The following is a 12,500-nucleotide window of genomic DNA, read 5'->3' as shown; positions in this document are numbered from 1 at the left end:
GATCTTATGGAACTTCTGTATCACTGATCTTTAATTTGTTAAATCTGAAACTTCACCCGATCATTCCGAATATAAACTTCAGTGGGACTTTAATCTCCTTTTTACCAGAATTCATAGGTTTTTGTTCTAGCTTTTGATTTAATTTTTTGAAACATTGTTTCCCCACCACTGCCGATCTTGCTTTGCCAATTTCTCATCTTGATATTAATACGAACAACTGTTCTAACATCATTTCAATGCAAATAAGTATAATTTCCAAAAAACATGAAAGATAAATTTAGTTGGCTCATGATATAAAGTAAAACTTTTTCTCCCTAAAGATTGGACTCAATATAAAGAGACTGATTCTTTTCATGTTCCATGGATTTCGTCCGCAGGGAAAGACTTTGATCAATAACAAAATTTCATATTCTCTCAAACTATCACGAAAAGTGCTTTATTGTCGGAGCAAAGGAAAAAAGTTAAAAGAATTCTAAAAATATTTAATATCCTCACTGCTTGACATTCAATTCACAAATAGTTTAAATATAATTTTTCAACCTATATTCAACTTCTTTGCTCTCAATACTTTTACTTCAATTGTTATACTTCGTTAGTATTGTGGTTGTCGTAACAACTGAAGGATTACTTGGTCGTTTCAATTTATGCTGTAAGCCAGTGGACCAACGAAGCGCAGAAACACACCCGAGGCCGCCTTGATTTCAAATGTTTTATGTATAGAGTAGACGTCAAGGAGGTTAAGTATATATGCCAGGGAGCCATGTGAACACACACATTGAAATTCGTATGCATATACTTACAAACAATAGTTATCATATACCACAGCATAAACATACTATGTACTACCATATGAGACAAATATTTTACATTTATTAGTACACCATACACACACACACACACACACACACAAACCTACATATATACACACACACATATATATATATATACACATACATATGTATATATATACTCACACACATATGTATACATATTTACATTAGTGTGATCGTGTGTGTGTGTGGTGTGTATGTGCATGTGTAAAGTGTTATGTGAGTGAAGGTAGGTGTCCTTGTTACGGTTTAAGTTCACGATCGTGGATTCGAACCTTGGAGACTGCGTTGTGTAGTCTGTCTTTAAGCTAGGCTCTTCATCTTAAGCTAGGCTCTTCATACAGATGCAACCCTTACACTCTCCATCAGCCACAGTCTACGACATTTCATTATGACGAGGGTAGTGAAGTCGGTTAATGCCTATACCTGCTTGCGCTTACATAAGCATCCAACCTAAAGCCATTAGGGAAAACATGTTACTTGCCACCAAGTGTTAAATGCTTCCTTGTAACGGCTGTAATTGCACACACACACACACACACACACACACAACGCGGCGCACACCACACACACACACACACGCACACACACACACACACACACACACACACACACACACACACACACACACACACACACACACACACTCTCTCTCTCTCTCTCACACACACTCAGATATATGAAGAGACAGAATTAACGAAATCGTTAAGAATATATTACGTGCCTCATTCTGTTGTAGTGCCCAAATCACAGATTCGATACGCCAACATGTATGTGATGTATGTGATTTTAAACATTTTCTGCCTCTAAGTATGAGCTAATTTGCTGTTCCGAGAGTTGTTTATGTGTTTGAGTACTCAAGGGATTGATTGTACAGGTATTCAGAAAAGCTGTTGTTGTTGTTAAGCAACAAGGTGGATAAGGGTGATTAGGTGATGGTCTAGGGTTTAGGGGCGGGAGACCCCAGACTTTGGAAAAAAACTTTGGTCGTCTTGTTGTAGTCGAGGGCTCTTCGTTGACGCCCGACACCTCTGGGAGGTGGCCCTCGAAGTCGCTGGAAATGGAAATTTCCAGGTCCAAATTCTTGGCCGGCAACTTAGTGATTCGGCAAAAGATACTGATAGACTTACAAAATATAACTACTGGGGTCGATTCTTTTGTCTAAAAATTCTTCAAGACGATGCTGCAGCATGGCTGCAGTCTAAGAACTGAAAATATACGAACACACAAACGTGAAAGGCTGTGAAAGCTGGTGCTTGAACCTTTCTGTATCCTTGTAAAATATCTCATTATGCATGTGATCTGTAATAATGGTCTTTCTACAACTTGTAGTGGTCTGAAGTGCATTGTTATATACATTCTTCGGAAATTAGTGTAGCTTATTGCAGTGAGAGTGGGGACCCACGGAAGAACTGCATAATCTATGATAGATCTAATATATTGTTTGTACACAAGTATTGTTGCTTCTATCTATTAGTCAAATGTGGTATTTACGAATATAACGTTTTATTTTATTTTCTGTTTCATCTACATGTTCTGCAAAATTTTTTAGAAGTGTTGTCTGTAATTCAAAATACTTTTGTCTTTTATGGTAGTATACAGCAGTGCTCCGCAACCGGTATGCTGCGGCACACTGGTGTGCCATGAGACGATGATAGGTGTACCGCAGCGTACCCTAAATATAATTTTTCTCTATACCTTTAGTTATATCTTTAGTTCAGATGTGCCGTCGAATTTTGAAAAGAATATGTGTATCGCAAGTGAAAAAAAGGTTGCGGGGCCCTGTATATAATATGTTTATGTTGTGGGATGTGATGACTATTGTATTTATTTGTCTTTCCATGGTTTTGTTGGCACATAGGAAGATGGTTCATTTGATAGGTGTTATATTTATTTTATGTGCTTGGAGCCAGATTTCTAGATTACCGTTGTAGAGTTAGAGTAGTTGCACATCTTTATCTAGAGAATAGTGTGATGTGCCAACTGTGATATCATCTCTGTACCAAAGTTGTATAAAGAGTTTTCCTTTTGGCTTTGAAAACTGCAGTTATTTTAACTATGACTGACGTATTCAGACGTAATCAGTTAGACGGTAGTTTTGGAGTTATTTAAAGTAATATTTGAATATTTTATTTATAAGTGAATATTGAATAGTTTGCCGATGTGGATAGAAGTGAAGACGTTGGTCGTAAGAGAGTTTTGTTCTTGCTGAAGCTGACTTAAAATTGCATACGTTCGTGAATTACGCAGTCGTTGATTGCAGTAGGTTAAATATACCCTTGGAATCCAAAAGAGTAAAGCTAAGAGTTTGCCAAGAAAATATAAAATGCACTGTTATTACAACCATGGGTTGGAGAAGTATGTCGCTGCTGTTTAATTCCAAAACAATCCTGATCTAGCAGACCTATGATCAAATATGTTTTAACTGTAAGCGCTACTTTGCTTTGTAGTAATCGTCTCGGCTTCCTCAGATCTGAATTCAAATATTGTCGAGGTCAGCTTTGCCTTTCATCGTTTTGGAGTCGAGAAATGAAGAACCACTACTGTACAGGGGTCGATTGTAACCATCACCACACTATTTCTGTCTGTTAATCACCCCGTCTCTGTCTGTCTGTTTTTTTTTTTTTTTCATTTTTGAAGAAATAGGCTGCGCCAGATCTGACAATGTTCGAGATACTGTATGTAACAATGGCACCCATACACCCTCATCAAGAAATTGAGGGCCTGAAATAAGGCAAGACAATATGTAGAACTACATTATTTAGTACATGTATTAAAAGACAAACAAACAAAACAGTTGGTTCTAATTTCTTTACTATTTCCAGTAAGTCTATCGAACCCATAAATATGCTCTTACTAGTCACCTAGAAATATCAACGGTATATATATTTATGCATTAGCACGGAACACGTGTGATTGAAAAGTTGCGAAAGGAAAGTACTTACGCACAAAATGCACTCTAGACATAAAATACACATTATATACGAACTTTTCACACACAGGTTAGTGACATTCTGTTAAATAAAAGCTTTTTCTTTTATATCTTTTTCTACTTATTTTAACTGTAACAAGTATTTTTTTTACAAAAGCATGTATATATGTGTGTGTGTGTGTGTGTGTGTGTGTGTGTGTGTGTGTGTGTGTTTGTGTGTACACATACATGTATATATGCAGATGTAAATCTGGTTCATGACTGTGCTGACATAAGAAAAAATATATTGGTCCCGTGCAAAACAGAGCTTATACACTTATAAACACTTCGATAATCAACAAGTGAAGGGATCCGAAAAATTAAAAAAATGTCTCTCACACAAACACATTCCCATGCATGCACACACATTTATATATACATGAACATACACATATATCATTTACATATATGTATATATGTATGTGTATACTCTCATACACATACATATATGAATATTGTTTGTTTGAATTTGAATCAATTATTATTCACATTTTATCTTTTTGCTTACTAATTCGGCATTGCAAGAGATAACAAAACATTATGACCATTCGACACGGGTCTATCTTATCTAAGCATAAACGTATTCATTTTACATTGGTTATGCTTGAGCATCGTTGTATCATTACTTCTGTTTTTAACCAACGGATTTTAACTACTTTACTTATACATGCAGCGTGTCTCATAATAATGAAATATGTTTTAAACGCAAAAGCAAGTAACTAGAACTGGAACAGACTTCTTAAGGAAAACTGCATAATGCATAATCATGACCGATAGTCTCATCATGAGAATATGATATATCTATTTTCTTTATCTCATAGGCACAGGGATGGCTGTAAGGTAAGAGGTTTGCTGCCCAACCACACGGTTCCCAGTTCAGTCCCACTGCACGGCACTTTACTATAGCTTCGGGCCGATCAAAACTCTGTGAGTGGATTTTATAGATGGAGACTGAAAGCCCGTCGCATATATATATACATATATATATATATATATATATATATATATATTATATATATATATATATATATATATGTATGTGTGTGTGTGTGTGTGTGTGTGTGTGTGTGCCTCACCACCGTTTGACAGTAGTTTTGGTGTGTTTAAGTGCCCATAACTTAGTGATTCGGCAAAAGATACCGATAGAATTAGTATTAGGCTTACAAAATATAACTACTGGGGTCGATTCTTTCGTCTAAAAATTCTTCAAGACGATGCTACAGCATGGCTGCAATCTAAAAACTGAAAATATACGAACATACAAGCGTGTGTGTGTGTGTATGTGTGTGTGTGTGTGTGTGTGTGTGTGTGCTAACTTGGAAAATGATACGTTTGGGAAGGTGATTATGAGTGCACTGCGCATGGCAAGATACAGAATATTTATGACTAAAATACTTTTGATTAGAGGTCCAACAAGATGGACTTGAATTATCATCATCCTCCTCCTCATCATCATTGTCGATTCCACTTGCAGCTACCGACGAGGATAATGCCATCATCAGCAGTAACAACAGCAGAAGCAGCAGCAACAGTATCACCACCACTACTACTACCCTCTTCATCCCCAAAGATCAACCATAACAATATTTTCACATGATACGCAATGGCTGACTTATATCCTTATTTAATTCTTTAATCACCTCCCCTCTTCTATCTAATTCTTTCTCTGGGGATCAATATCACTCTAAGGAAAGACGAAACAAAATTCTCAGGAAGGTCTCCCCTTTTTCTTCGCTAACTATCGGCCTTCGCAACCCACTTCCAATATCTCAAAAGTGAAGGAAACAATCGCAAAATGCGTTCCTTCTTCCTCAAACTTATCTTCCATGTTTAGTGACCATCACAGATTTTTATTACTGTCAGAAATACTCTCTTTTTCGTTACGTGCCGACACTCTTTTTATTTATGTGAATTCCGTCGAAGTTGACATCTGGAAAACTTCCAACAGTGCCTCAAGGTTTCAAATCGAAGGTTTTCTTTTGGACTACACTAATGTGCAGCGACACGGTTCCTTCCGATCTACATTTTATCAGCTTTGATGTTTTGAAAATTTCAGTTATATCGACTACCCTTTCTTCTGTACATTAATAATCTATTTCCTGATTTTTCAATCCTCAAGCCACACACACAAACACACACACACACACACACACACACACACACACACACACACACACACACACACACACACACACACACACACACACACACACACACACACACACACACAGAGACACGCACACACACAGACACACATACACAAACAAACACACACACACACACACGCGTACACACAAACGCACACGTGCGCATAGACACATTTGCTATACATACATACACGTAGACAGAAATATACGCACACATTCGTACGCCCTCTGCTCTTTCTCTCTCTCTCTTTCTCTTTCTCTCTCTCACATATACACATACATATGTCGATGATAACATTTTCACTTGTCCTTAACTTTTTCCCTCATGCAAGTACCATACACATGTAAACTAAACACTCCATGCTAGACACACAGCTTTCATAAAGAGAGACGTCGATTGTGAACATGACAATTCAGTGAGTTGTGTTTGTTTATGACTGGGTGGATATTGTTTGCTCTTTGATATATAAAAATGACCACTTTTCTCCTTTCTCCGTTCCTTGGTCGAATTATATTCCAACCAATCGCAATGTCAACAACTAATATACATTGAGTAGCAAAACAAGTAACTGAATTTAGTTCAATACCGATTAACGGGATGAATAGTGACCGCAACATCTGCATATCTCGCCCGGTAGCTTGTGGAAGTATTTCATATTTTCTCTATGTGGAACTTTTTAAAGTCTAATATTTTCTTATGTTTGTGTAAATCATATTGTGCCTTTGTCATAACCTAACTGCGATTTGAGTAGTTCTGCAAGCTTAAAGGTTTAAATATCACGTTTGGATTAACTAAGTCTGTACTGGTTAGATTCACACGAATCTGTCTACCATGTGTACATTTTAGGGTGAGCTACAAACCGAGTTACAACCTGTTGCATAATTAGGTAATCGCTGACTAATAAAGGCATCCCCACTAAATTTGCTTGGTGTGGAAGAGGATTTTGGACTCTTGGCTGAAAGGCAAGATTTGTCGAAAGGCAGATAAACTCAGGGATGTCAATGTGTACGTGTGCACATCAAATATGTGCATGGTTAGTGGTATACTTTTATTTCATTTAAACGTGACAAGGAAGAAATAAATAACCTTCACCAACACATATTTGAAGCTGGCGGTTGTAGATCTGTTAGAGCAATCCGAGCGGGTAGCATCATTCTGTAATGCTGTGCTAGAAGCCATGATACAGGATAAACATCGGTAACGAAGTTTTATAGCTTTAACACATACCAGTTTAAATAATACCGGGAGATCTGGCGATAATTTCACCCACGTTGGCAATCTACAACATTTTCATACAAGCTTAGTTGTTTTGACTTAATATTTCCCCTCTTAATATTCTTTAATAACCAGAGAGTTAGTCTAATGCTCTTTAACAATTAAAAAAATACTTGGACTAGTTTAGCATCTGTATCTAGTAAGACTGTGTGGAACTGATCTGTAGCAAAGAGTAAAATAATCTTGTGGTGGTTGGAGTATTCCGCACACCTGTAACAATTTGATTGCTGACGGGTGAAACTTTCTGCAGCCACAGACGGTAGTAAATGAAATACATATCTGCGACAGTGAAATACTTCTGGATCTTCAGGGGTACAAAAGGGTATAGTATAAGCCGACGTAGATTTGATTCTTAGAGGTGCTGTATATATATGTTTGGTGTATGTATATACATCTTTTGTGACTTTTTTATGGTTTCATTTATAATCTGGCTTTTGTGATTTTTGGTGGACCGTAGAAAAGGATAGGTTTGCATTTAAAATTTGCTAAATAGTCAATTTGTTTGGTTGTCAGTTCTTTTCTATGGGTTTTAGTGATGACAGGATTTTCATTATTTTTTGCGAAGTGTAGTTTGTGAATTTTTCGTACTGTAGACTGTCATTCATCATGGAGATTACTAGATTTCTATAGTATAATGTGTCCATTATTACTACTGAGCTTTCTTTATCTGCTTCCTTAATCGTTATATCTTCATTATTTTGAAGTTCTGTTAGTTCCTTCCATTGGGTAGCTCTAAAGTTTGAGTTAACTGTCTGTTTATGCAGTAGGGAACGGTTTTTCAATGTGGCTGCAGAATTCATACTTCTTCCTTTGTGGGGGATGTTTCACTTTGGTTTCTGACTAGTGAGTCATCTTCAGTATTGTAATTGGTTAATGCTTCTGTGAGTCTTAATTTTCTACAGAATTCTGTTATACTGTCCTTCACTTCATTTTGGTTGGCTTTGCGTGGCGTTGGGGTGAATATATGCATATATATATCTATATCTATCTATCTATCTATCTATCTATCTATCTATCTATCTATCTATCTATCTATCTATCTATCTATCTATCTATCTATCTATCTATCTATCTATCTATATATATATATACATATACATATATATATATGAAAGTATATATATGCATACACACACACACGAATACACACACACACACACACACACACACACATATATATATATATAGTCACATGTGGACATTTAAACCTCTTATAGGGATATTTTATCCAAGATCCACTGGTTTAATATATTATATTTTGAAGAGATATTTCTTCAATGAATATATTATATAAAATATTGTAAAATATCAAACATTATTATCGAGTTAGAAGACAGAAAGATACAACGGATACAAATTAATTTATTAATTAATGAACATATTCACCTACAATTGTTTCATTTCACAAACAAAATTAAAATTACAAAACATATATAAATATATAATTTTGCATTTTAAATACCTTGTATGGAAAATCATCAAGGCGTACAAATACAAGGATTACATTAAGATACGTTTGGAATAATCAGAATATAATAGACATGTCGGTATATTTGGAGTATTCCAAACGTATTTTAATGTAATCCTTGTATTGTTCTTTGTACACTCTGATCATTTTCCATACAAGGTATTTAAAATGCAAAATTTTATACTTACCTCTGCCTTAGTGAAGGCAGAGGTATTGTTTTCACTCGTCTTTGTTTGTTTATCCGTGGAAAGGATATCTCAAGAACCGTTGGATGGATTTGGACGAAACTTTCAAGGATGTTTGACCTCATGATTGGCATGAACTGTTTAGATTTTGGGATCGATCCGGTACCGGACAAGGATTCTGGATTATTTTAGCCGTCTTGTTACTTAATTTTTGAAAGTAGTCGGGATCATTTTTAGTATTCTCGTTTGTGAGAGCAGTCGAATTTATTTCAGATATTCTCATTTTAAAAATCATCTCTGGCTAATCGTTGAGAGGACGTTGGTGTTGTCTTGGCAGAGGTTTGCGCTCTCTCAGTGGTCTTGTTATATATGTTTTGCAATTTTAATTTTTGTAGCGTGGAAGGTGTTTATAAGCCATTTATAAGCCATTGCGCCTCTCTCTATACACACACACACACACCACACACACACACACAACACCACACACACACACACACACACACCACACACACACACACATATATATATATATAATATATATATATATATTATATATATATATACATATATATATATACCATATATACATACACACACATATATATATGCATATATGTGTGGGTATCTTAACTGTCAGTTGCAAGCAGAGAGAGAGAGAGACACCTCGGACCTTTCATGTATGACCTAGCAGAACGTCATGGATATAACAGCTGGGGGTGGGGGAGAAGGCGGCATCAGCTGTTAGCTGGTACTAATTTTTTGTTGAACGAAGCTGATTGTGTCAGATGAGACTATCTTGGGGCAGTTTTCTATGATCAGATGCCCTTCATGTCACCTATCCCCACTTGTTTCCAAGCTAGAGTTGTAATAGTTGTCAAAATGATCCTGGTTGAACGAATTGGTGTAGTAGTGTTTGCTTTAGATTCGCGTGAGCTTCTTAAACACGAAATTATATATGGAATTTGCGACTGTCCAGCATAATTTACCTAATATTGTAATAAACACTCAAAATATTCACGCCTTCTACGATAGAATTTGGTTTCTTAAGCTGCTGCACTTTGGTGATAGAATCACTCCTGCTTTCAGACAGGTGATTCGTAAAGCGGTAATGATTATACAAATGGCGTATACTGAACTTTCTTGGATAAGTTGCTTGTCTGGGAATCGGCCCATAAGTGACAACAACGTATGCACGATGATCAATTTCCTTGTCCAATGAAGGGTGGTTATAGATATATAATGTAGGAAGTATCGTTTGTAAACTTCACTCTAGCGTTGGAAGGATATTCATGTAGAATATTTCTTCCATTGAAAACATCTGAAACGAAAAAAGGTGTCATGACCAAAATATTGTATCTATAAAAAGAAACAAAAGAGAAAACAGAACATTGTATGGAAAATTTAACAAATAAAAAAGGATTCGTCCATACTTCTCAAACATATCAAATGTTAGAAACGTTTTTGACTTCAACTCTACACACAACATGAATGGTAATGCATAAAAAACAAAAAAATCAAGCCTTGTTTGCACATAAAAAACAACAACCATTTATAACATACTTCGTTATGAGTCGAATGACAGCCTGAATCAACGATTAAAGAATGTTTTGCCATCCCTGAAAGGAAGAGCGAGATGTGTTAAGATATTGTAAATCTAGTTGAATGTCTAAACATGTGGGTAGTTTCTGTGAAATGCATGAATGCAGGAAATTCTTGTAATACAAGAAGGACGATAGGCTCTAGACATGTGTGTAAATATATACACAAACACACACACACACACCATATATATATGTATATATATGTATGTATGTATGTATGTATGTATGTATGTATGTAGTATGTATATATATATATATATATCCATATATACATACACACACATATATATATATATATGTGTGTATATATATATATGTATGTGTATATATATATATATATATATATATATATATATAATAGAAATATTAAAATTACTAAGTCTCTATAAACGAGATTATGTATAGGCATGTGTGTGTGTGTGTGTGAGTAATATACAGATATGTGCATACACTCATACACACATATTAATATGTATAACTATATGCATATAAATATAAACACATACACATTTCTGCTTGTTTTATATTCTCTGTGTGCATGTGGGTGAAAGTGTTACTGTGGTTGTATGTTTATATAAACTTGTGTGTGTGTGTGTGTGTGCGCGCGTTCATATGTGTGTGTGTGTGTGTTTGTGTACGTGTGAGTACGCGCGCATGCATGTGTGTGTGTGTATGTGTGTGTGTACGCGTGTGTATCTATGTGTTCAACTGGATATCTGCTATTACTTCAGAATTGTTGACACCAGCTGTCGCCACCTGTCATAATCTCCGTTTAACAATTAATATCAATAAAAATTGGTTCTAGTTGAGATCTTTTATTAATCTTTAAATATTCTTTATTTTTACCAACGCACTTTTCTTTTAATCTTTCTATCTACCTGACTATCTTACGCACTTCCTCACCCACCCATCTCCACCTATTTCCTCTCCTACTTTCTCATCTGCAGTTAACCTGTATTATACCATAACTATACGTAAACAATACCTTCCTCTGTTCATATACAAGGACAAAGATCAACTGTCTTTCTGACTAAATATTCTCCCTGGTTTCTTTTGTTATTATTGTCATTGTTACTGCTGCTGTGCAGTTACTACATAGCAATAGGTCAATCCTGAATGAACAGATCTATGAAGAAATGAAGACCAGCCGTGAACATCTCTTCTTTCATATTTAATGTATATCGAACTACATTATCCACGTTGTCTCATTTTTTAAAACCCTAAGTCGACTCTGAACGTACAAACTTGTAATCGAAGGCATTTATACCATGACGATCACGTCTTATTTTTCCTAAGATACTCGTGTTGTACCTCAGCCACACATAATCCAGTGTCTCCTTTTAAATAAAGATTGTAGAATATCATCTGAAAGAGCTTCAGGTGTTTCTAGTAGATTAAGACGGTCCCTCCTGGGGCCGTGTCTTGTTATTTTATTTATATAGGATTCAAACAATTGGTAAATATTGCTCTGAGCTATCGAGGTTCAGTTTTATAAAAATTAAAGGAAGATTAATGTAAGGTTACACAGGAGGTGTATCACTGACCAGGAATAATTTCAGCGTCCCATGTGGTTGTTTGCTTTCCTATTCCAGTAGTGATCGCTGCAAAGAGATTTTCGCTTTACTGTATAAATTTAGTAAACGCTGATAGCCAATTAGGGAGCGTGTTACACCACCAGTCGAGATATTTTGTAGATAGTTTTCGGTCATTGGTATTGCAATGTGTGCGTCTGTAGTCGAATACACTTGATTCTCAAACAACCCAGTTTACTTAGTCACAAAAATTGTAACAACCGATATAGTTAGTGGTAGGTAGTGTAGCATAATTGTCAATCACGTTTGTAGGTCTGAGTTGAATTATTTCTATAGCTTGCATAAGCTCGTGATATACATACATATATAGATAAGTGCATGCACGCTTGTGCTTGTGTATGTGTGTGTGTGTGTTTATATATTTTACACTGTTAGTTCTTTCGAGTGAAAACACGTATTCAGATGGACTGATAAATTAATATCAAGTGAT

General features: G+C 35.7%; 1 long non-coding RNA gene across 1 annotated transcript in view; it reads right to left on the bottom strand.

Annotated features, from left to right (window-relative positions):
• The window catches only part of LOC118762315, a 22,151-nt gene that overhangs the window by 6,036 nt on the left and 3,615 nt on the right, over nt 1–12,500 (bottom strand). The window contains exon 2 of the long non-coding RNA XR_004998066.1: nt 5,498–5,508. This is a non-coding gene — a long non-coding RNA (uncharacterized LOC118762315). The remainder of the gene's footprint in view (nt 1–5,497; nt 5,509–12,500) is intronic.

The sequence above is a fragment of the Octopus sinensis genome, linkage group LG2, assembly GCF_006345805.1.
Source record: "Octopus sinensis linkage group LG2, ASM634580v1, whole genome shotgun sequence".
Classification (NCBI taxonomy): Eukaryota; Metazoa; Mollusca; class Cephalopoda; order Octopoda; family Octopodidae; genus Octopus; species Octopus sinensis.
The sequence above is the reverse complement of the archived record's forward strand: the minus strand, read 5'-3'. Positions and strand labels throughout refer to the sequence as shown.